The sequence below is a fragment of the Olea europaea genome, chromosome 15 (assembly GCF_002742605.1).
Source record: "Olea europaea var. sylvestris chromosome 15, O_europaea_v1, whole genome shotgun sequence".
NCBI lineage: Eukaryota > Viridiplantae > Streptophyta > Magnoliopsida > Lamiales > Oleaceae > Olea > Olea europaea.
Genome location: NC_036251.1, coordinates 7837792 through 7847478, shown reverse-complemented (window position 1 = coordinate 7847478; position 9687 = coordinate 7837792).

Below are 9687 nucleotides of genomic sequence, written 5' to 3'. Positions count from 1 at the left end.
GGAAAATGGCAGGCAGTGGAGGGGGACAAGGCCCTTTCTTGCACAGTGCCGACCCAGTAGTACGAAGCTCGTGAGTCTCCCAGCCCTTACTTGTACTTCTGAATTGAACACTTAGAAAATTTCTAATTGTTGGGGCTTCCATTGCAGATTGTAGTACAAGGTTCGAGCTCAGCAGGGAGGAGATCGAGGTGATAGAGGACATCTACAAGAGGTCTCTGAAGCTCCGCCATTTTGACCATCTGATTGATAGGAGTCGCTACTTCCTGGATTTTGGACTGATGGCATCCAGAGGTACGAGGCTCCCATAGTTGTAAATTTCCTTGTCCTTTTTATTGGATACTGATGTGCTGACCTGACGTTCTTTTGCAGATAAATTCAAGAGGAAGGAGTACCCAACTCCAGATATGGCCACAATTCTAAAGGCCAGCACCACCGCTAAGGCTAGGCCCATGAAGCCGGGGTCCAGTGGGGCCAAGGAGGTCCGAGGCAAGGTTGAACGCCTTTCCAAGGACAGCACTCCAAAGGCTCCCGAAGAGCGAGCTTCCCAAAGGCAGGAGTGGCCAAAAGAGCCTCGGGGGAAAGATAAGGTCCCAGAGGAGGCGAAGAGGAGGAAGCTGGTGCACATTACCAGCTCGTTCGGGAAATTTGGGACATCAGTGTCCCATGAGGCCAAATCCACAGGCGAGCCGAAGCTGCTCGCATCTGCCTCCAAAGCCATCAAGTTAGAAATGGTCAGGGAGGCTGAGGCTGAGGAGGCTAGGGAGGAGGCCGAGAGGAGGGCTGCTGAGGTTGCCAAGGAGGAGGCAGCTAAACAAAAGCCTGTTCGGGAAAGGGGAAGTCTCCAAGCTTCCTAGCTGGAAGGGAGGAGACCTTGGCCCCAACCTTGGTGGAAGCTCTTCCTGAGGAGGTCCGAAGCGCCACGAAGAACTTTTACCGGTTCTGGACTGACAGGTGGCAGCTGCATGCCTCCTCCTGCGATGCATCCGACCTGACAAGGGCGTTGGTGAGCCAAAGCGTCAGAACTTTTGGCCTCGCTCTTGAATGCAGGGAGGCCCTGAGTGATTTTCAATCAAGGACCAGGTCTTCCGAGGAGAAGACGGCCTTCCTTGCAGAGGAGGTTAAGGCGGCTAGGGCCGAGACGGAGGAAGCCAGGGCCCAAAAACTTGAAGAAATGGCCAAGCTTGAGTCTGCCTTGGCCCAGATTGAGGCCTTGAAGAAAGAAGTCCATGAGTCACAGTGCGAGGTGGCCTCCCTAACAAAGAAAGTGGAGGTCTCCAATGAGCACCAGAAAGTGACTGCTGAGGCCCTGAAGAAGGCCAATCTCTCTTTGGTGGGTGCCCAAGAGTCCAATCGGTTCTTGGAAACCCAACTCAAATGGTATGTGGATGATACATCCCATGCCAGAGAGGAAGCCCAACTGATGAGGGAAGAGGCGGTGCAGGAGTATGTTGGCAACTTCCACAACACGGACGAATATAAGAGCTTCAGCGCATACTGGAGAAACTTTGCCTATGCTGAGATGATGGAGTGGGCAGAGGAACTATATCCCAATTTGGATCTGACTCAACTTAGGTCTGAATTCGTGGATGAGGTACCTTAGACCCCTGCTGAGGACGTGCATGGTAATGAAGCAACTGAGGCAGGGAAGGCAAATGCCAATGCTCAAGCTGCCGAAGCCCCAAGTACAGAAGCACTTGCCGAAGCCCCAAGTACAGAAGCACCTTTTCCATCTACCGAAGCTTAGATTAGTTCTCTTTTCAGTATTTTTTGAGTGTAATGGCCTGAGGCCCACTTTTGTAATCTTTTTGAAGATTAATATAATGCCTATTTCATTCATCATTGTTTCTTTATCAAGTGTACGCGCCTCGTTTAAGCAAATGAACATAAAGGTTGGCAGCAGCACCAACTAAACTCTAACTTGTTACTTTAACTTCAATTTCTTTAAACAACTGGATTGAACCTCGGACTTAAGCGAATGAACTTTACTTAAGCAAATGAACCTCGGACATAAGCGAATGAACTTTACAGGCGTAATAACCTTTAAACAACTGTTTGAGCCTTAAGCAAAATAACTGTTTGAGCCTCGAACTTAAGCAAATAACCCTCGGATTTAAGCAAAACTGTTTGAGCCTCAGACTTAAGCAAATGACCCTTGGATTTAAGCAAAATAACTGTTTGAGCCTCGGACTCTAAGCAAATGACCCTCAGATTCATTGTACGTGAGGTGGCTTCTTTCCTTGGCATTTTGTCTAGCCAAATGGAGGTATGTGCTATACCCTCGGAGTTCAATCGAGGTGGCCCAGAGGTGGGACGCAAGCCTCTCCTCTGAGGTGACGACGCATCCCAGCCATAGTGGGTGGTGCAGTCATGTTGAGGCTTCTTCTCTTGGCGTTTTGTTTATTTTGGCCAAAGAGAGGCATGTGCTAGAGTCTCGGAGTTCAAGCGAGGTGGCCCAGAGGTAGGACGTGAGCCTCTCCTCTGAGGTGACGAGGTAGTTCAACACATTAATTTAATAACTGAATTTTATTGAACCATAGAAATGTTACAAGGGCTGGGAAAGGTCGTCCAACAAGATAGTACATTTATTGGTAGTAGATTCTGAGGTGTTCAATGTTCCATGGTCGAGGTTGTGCCTTGCCGTTCATGTCTTCAATCTAGTAAGTCCCAGGTCGGACTTCTTCTCTGATTTTGTATAGACCTTCCAGTTTGGGCCAAGGGAACCGGAACCAGGTTCTTTTGAGGGAACGAAGACCCTCCTAAGTACAAGGTCGTTGATTCGGAATGACCTCTTTTTGACTTTCGAGTTGAAATACCTTGTCATCTTTCTCTGATATGTGCCGAGCTTTAATTGGGAGTCATCTCTTTTTTCTTCGATGAAATCGAGGTCGAGCCTTCGGAGCTCATCGTTAGTTATCTGGCTAAAGTGCAGACGTCTTGGGGATGAAAGTCCGACCTCCACTGGGCTCATAGCCTCAGTTTCGAATGCCATGAGGAAGGGTGTTTCTCCTGTTGGGGTCCTGGTGGTGGTTCGGATTTCCCAAAGGACTTGGGGCAGCTCATCAACCTAGGCCCCTTTTGATACATCCAGCTTCCTTTTCAAGACGTGCTTAATCATCTTGTTCACGACCTCGACTTGGCCGTTTGCTTGTGGGTAGTGAGGTGTGGAGAAGTGCTTCTTTATGCCGAGCTCTTCACATAATTCTCTAACCTTCTTGTTGTCAAACTGTCTGCCATTGTCTGAGATGATTGAGTGGGGAATCCCGAACCGGCAAATAATATTTTTTCATAAGAACTTGGAGGTGTTGGCTTCAGTGATTTTTGCCAGTGGTTCGGCTTCGACCCACTTCGTGAAGTAATCAATAGCTACAATTGCAAAACTTGCCCCTCTTCTACCTTTAGGTAGGGGACCTATGAGGTCCACACCCCATTTTGAGAAAGGCCAGGGGCTAGAGACGGTGGTCAACTCCTACGATGGTTGTCGCTGCACCGGAGAGAAGCGCTGGCATTTATCTCATTTTCGTACAAACTCGAGGGCGTCCCGCTTTAGTGTGGGCCAGTAGTACCCCTGCCTCAATATTTTCTGCACCAGAGATAGCCCTCCGGAGTGGTTGCCGCATACGCCCTCATGAACTTCCCTCAATATGTAGGTAGCCTCTTCTCCTCCGACGCACCGTAGGAGTAGAGAGGAGAAGCTTCTCTTGTAGAGAATGTCATCAATGAAGAGGAAGTGGGCTGACCTCCTTCTTAGCTTGTAAGCCTCATTCTTGTTCGTTGGCAGTGCCTGGTCATTGAGGTATGCTACGATTGGTTGCATCCAAGTGGGAGTCCCAGTGACCCACATTACTGTTGGGGCCTCGATCGAAGGTAGGAGGAGGTGCTCAATAGGTACTACTGTGAGTAGCTTTGAGTCCTTGCTGCTAGCTAGCTTTGATAGTGCATCAGCATGCGCATTTTCGATGCGAGGGATCTGGATCAACTCAAACTTTTCAAACGATGGGATGAGATTCATCACCATTTTCAGGTAGGAGGCCATCGTTTTATCTTTGGTTGAGAAGTTACCATTGACTTGGCTAACAACCAGCTGGGAGTTACTACTGATGAGCAGCCTCTTTACTTGCATTTCGGTGGCTAGCCTGAGGCCTGCAAGAAGTGCCTTATACTCTGCTGCGTTATTGGTAGCTTTGAATTCGAACCGCACCGCCGAGGTGAGCTTGTGACCTTCGGGGCTGATGAGGACAACCCCAGCACCAGAGCCAACATCCCTAGCTGACCCATTGACGAAAAGATTCCACGTGGGGGGTTCAATAGGTTCCATGATTTCGTCCACCTCGGGTAGGCTGGCGAATTTAGTCACAAAGTCAGCTAAGGCTTGCCCTTTTATGGCTGCCCTAGCCTTGAATACAAGGTCAAATTCACTAAGTTCTACCGCCCATTTCAATAACCTTTCTGAGGCGTCAGGCTTTTGGAGTACCTGCCTCAGGGGAAAATTTGTCAGTACATAGACGGTGTGAGCTTGGAAGTAGGGTCTCAATTTCCTAGAGGTCATGATCAAAGCCAAAGCGACCTTCTCCATATCGGGGTAATGGGTTTTTGGCGATAGGAGCGCTTTACTTGTGTAGTACACGGGGAGTTAGGTAGACCCTTCTTCCCGTATCAGAACCGAGCTGATGGCCTCATCTGGGAAGTGCTGTTGAGGTGCTTTATGTGGTCTTCGGCCTCCAAACTTTTTACTAGCATGTCGTCCACGTAGACCTCCATTGTTTTGCCAATAAGATCCACAAACATCTTATTTACGAGTCTTTGGTAGGTTGCTTCGGCGTTTTTCAACCCGAAGGGCATCATTCTATAACAATAGAGGCCTCAGTCCGTAATGAAAGAGGTGTGCTCTTCATCGGTCGGGTGCATGGGGATTTGGTTGTAGCCGAAGTAAGCGTCCATGAAGCTCAACAACTCGTGCCCAGCTGTGGAATCCACTAGTTGGTCAATCCTTGGGAGTGGAAAACTATCTTTCGGGCAAGCTCTATTGAGGTTGGTGAAGTCAATGCACACCCTCCACTTGTCGTTGTTTTTCCTTACCAAAACCGGGTTGGAGACCCATCTAGGGTAGGTTGCCTCTCGGATGAAGCCGTTTTGGATGAGCTTCTGAACTTCTTCCTTTAGGGCCTCATACCTTTCAGGGTTGAGAGCTCTCCTTTTTTGTCTATGTGGAGCAACCTTGGGATCAATTTTCAGGTGGTGGCAGCTGACCTTGGGGTCTATGCCTACCATGTCCTCATGCTTCCAGACAAAGACATCAAGATTCTTGCTCAGGAAACCCTTAATCTTTTTCTTCAGAATGTTAGCTAGGCATTTGCCCACCTTCAGCACCTTTGATGGGTCTCGGGGGTCTACTGAGAAGCTCTCAAGTTCCTCTACTGGAGATGCCTGAGGCTCGTGTTCCATGATGCGGGGGTCAATTTCATCGATAACCAGCGCCTCTAAATTAGGTGGTGCATCGATCATATCAACATCTTCTTGTTCGGTGGGAGCATCACCTAGGATGTCAGCCATGACCACGTCAGCTATGACTACATGGATGTCCCGGGGCTCTGCCTTCTTGATGGAGCTTAGATAGCATTCTCTCGAGCCTCTTTGGTCACCTCTCATCGTTGCCACCCCATTTTCTGTTGGAAATTTCATGCACAGGTGGTGGATGGAGGTGACTACTCCCAGTTCCTTCAGGGCTGGTCTGCCCAACACCCCATGGTAGGCCGACCTGCTGTCAACAATGAGGAACTCCATGAAATTCGTCGTTGTTCGTGGGGATTCTCCCATCTCTACTGCTAGTGTTATCTTTCCTCTCGGAGTGATGCTATCTCCGGTAAATTCGTACAATGGAGTGGTGGTGGGCGTCAGCTGATGATCCAATATCATTTTATCAAAGGCGGATCCGAATAGAATGTTGACGGCGCCGTTGTCAACCAACATTCGTTTGAGCCCATTCCTGGCTATGACAGCCCTCACCACAAGTGTATCGCAGTAGGGGTAATGAACTCCCCCTGCGTCTTCTTGGGAAAATACAATGGGTGGAACCTGATTTCTTCGGGAGCTGCTACCCACAATGTAGCTTGTCAAAGGGGGGCGTTTAGCCTCACGGGCATAGTTCCTTTTGGCGTTTCGTGTTCCGCCGCCAGCATACGGGCTTCCAAATATGGTGTCAACCTCGTGGATAGGGGCTTCATCTCTAGCTTGCCGGTTTCTTTGGTGCCTACGTCCTTCCCTGGGCCTCTCCGCATCATGCTCCCTTCGCCGTGGGAATACATCCCTTTGACGGGGAGCGGCCTCCTCACACCCACGCTGGTTGTCGTGCCTAGGCAGGGGCCTGTTCACCTGGGGCGAATCATGTCTGTCTCTAATGGGTTCCTGTCGGGAACGTTGTGCATAGTCTCTACAATCCGCTGTGTTATGCCCGTAAGACCTGTGGTGTACACAGTATCCTGGGGGTTCGGGTTTGACCTATTTCTAGGTCCAGAGCCTCGACCTCAGCCTCTCCCCCTACGGGGCATCTCCTGAGCCCCCATCTGATGGGGGTCAGTTATTGGATTGACATCTTTATATGCCAAGGTGGGAACTGCATTCAAAGTGGTGGTGGCAAGTGCTTGACCAGAGTTCTCATTTCCTGCCTGATTCATTGGTAGCCCATCAGGTGGGAGGTCAGGCCTCTACCGCGCTGTCTTTGAGGAGGCGGGAGGCCTCTAATTGCCCTGTTCCTATGCTCAATCAATTCTTCATTGATGATCTCCCTTCTCATCATTTCGAGTAGGGCGTCATAGGTGGTGGGGTCTTGATTCTGCACATCTCTCCAGAATAAGGTATTCATGTTCAAACCTCCCCTTAGCGCGGATAGTGCCTTTCAGTCGCTGACTTGTACGCAGTATGTTATCTCGTCGGTGAAGCGTGATAAGAAGCTCTTTAGGGACTCCCTATGTGCTTGCCTCATGTCCTGGAGACGTTGGATGGGGGCTTCTCCTTCTTTGCTCACTGCGAACCTCTTCAAGAACGTTGTCTTGAACTCGGGCCAGATTCTAATGCTCCCAGGTGGCAATCGGCTGTACCAAATTTCAGCCACTCCACTAAGTGTTAAATGGAAGGCTCTGCACTTCACTGCTGGGGTCGCGCCCTTTAGGCTCATGTGGGTTTTATAAGCATTCAGATGCTTTTTCGGGTTACCTCTTCCGTCATACTTTGATATTTTTGGCATAGCATAGTGGCTCGGGACCCCGGCATTCCTTAGTTTCCTTGAGAATGGTAGGTTCTCATCGTCATCATCCAAGTCACAGGACCTCTGCTATTCGTCAAAGTCGTACTCATCAGTCTCGTGCCCCGGTTGTTGGTGAGAGGTCCCGGGGAGATCCCTAGCCTCTTCGTCTCTCCTCTGCCGCCTATATCTAGGCGGAGCAACTCGGGGGGCATTTTCTTGCCTTCTTTCCACCTGCTGGGGCAATGTAGGTGGAGGAGGCGGCCTTGTCCAAGGTTGTTGAGCCTGCTGTTGCCTTTGCTTCGGTTCGGCGAGGCTGATTCTGTCAAAAAAACTTTCTGCCCTCCTATGTCTTGGATCTTGCTCATACAAAGGTGGAAAATTATCATGGCTCATTTGGACCTCGGAGGGTCGGCTAGAAGCGTAGTTGGAGGAAACATCAACTTCCACTTCCCTTTCAAAGGGGCTTCCACCTCGACCATAGTCTGGCATAGCAGTTCTATGACTTTGGACTTCATCCTTTTGCTGGTAGTGCCCTTGGGGGCATATAGAGGAATGGGGAAGCCTCCCTGGCCCTGCATTTGGGCCATGAGCTCCCTCAAAGCCAAATTTTGGCTAGCGATATCCCTCATGTTAGCTGCAATGGCGGCCATTTCTCTCGATAATCGTGCCGTCGCACGCATCCCACCTCTTCTTTGGTGGTAGTGGAGTCTCTGCCGAGCTGCTGGGGCAGCAGGTTGAGGATGCACATTCGTGTTTTCTCTTACTCTCCTGGGGGAGTATCTTCATTGGAGCTCATTTTCCTTTGTCCGACTTCAGATTTCGCCAAGTAATGGGGCTTCCTCCTGTTCTCTTCCAAGAACAAATCCTTTTTCAAGGGGGGTTGCCCAAATGTCCTTTCCGTAAGCTTTTACCACAGGGTTGCTCTTGGTTATGGTATGGTTTCCCACAGACGGCGCCAATCTGTTGACCCCAAAAAGTGTTACCAACAGATGCCGGTCCCACCGCGCACACGTGGGCGAATGTCCAACACGCTAAGACACGTAGACGGTCTAAAACGAGCGGTTCAAAGGGCGTGGGAGTAGCCCAATGATGAGGGACAGTGACGTTCGGAATCCGGCGAGTTGTTCATGATCCGATTGTACAATAATTACCAGCCGGTGTTCGTAAATGTACATGTAAATGTGTATAAAATCGATTTGTGTATTGCAAGTAAGTGAGAGAGAGTTGAGTAAAGTATAGTTCTTTGTATTGATTCTTGCATTAGCCTTTTGATGTTACACAATAGAAGTATTTATAGTGATACATGTGAAATGGGAGCCCTTGGATGAGGTGGCACGTGGCCTTATCTCTTTAATTCAAACAGCCCATCCTAAGCATGGGGCTTGACTTGCTAGCTTGCTGCGCATTTATTGCTTTGTGCAGGGCCTCCATACTAGTGATAAGACTTGACCTTTATGCTTATGACAAACGTCCCATCAATCATTCGAATAAGATCTTTATGCAGACGATCTCTTGGGAAAAGTGAACATGGAGGACACTCCCTTGTGGTTCGGAGGTTCCTGCATCTGCTTCGGGGCTTTGGCCATTTCACACGATACTTCCGCTTGAGGGCTTCAGTTGTCTTCAACTAGCTTCAGCATCATGGCTTCGGTTCATGGGTTTCGGCATGTGGACCTCAGGTACGTTCATAGGCCTCGATAAAAAGGCGCCTCGGCAATCTATGCCCACCTCGGCAATCTATGCCACCTCGACTGGAGTGCCACGTGGTTCGGCCTGAGAGGGCCATAACGGCCCAGGTGGATTGGCTAAGTATGACCACACACAACAATATTGTTGATCAATATGTACAATTTTCACACAGAACTAATACCTACCCAAAATTGGTATTGGATTTATGGCCTGAGATACACAATGTATGAATAGCGAGTCATTTAAGTCTTTCACGTAATATTTTCAAAAAGGATTTAGCTCCTCTTCAGTGGGGATTAAATTAGATTTTAGTAAATTTTGATAAAAAATCGATTAAATGTGTGATTGAAAGTAATGGATCCCGTGAAATATGTGGCTAAAATAAATTGTTTACTTTGATTTAGATTAAATTATAGACTTTAATCCCTACTCCCTAGTTTGGCCTCCATTAATTGGTATTATAATTTTTGGAATAGTGCTTTTTAAGAGGATGTGTGATTGATAAAGAAGGAATGGTATGTTTGATTGTAAGTATTGAATTTACATGGAAAGAAAATAAATTCTAGACAATTGAATTGTCTAAAAATTATTTGCATAGAAAATATCAATTATAAATGTCTTTAATTGATTTTATTTTAAACATAAAAAATAATATACTTGTCCATTTTTTATTGATAGATAGATAGGAGAGAGAGATAGGGAGTAGATTAGAGAGAAAGATAGAATGAATTTCCTGGAAAATAAATACCTACTTCTTT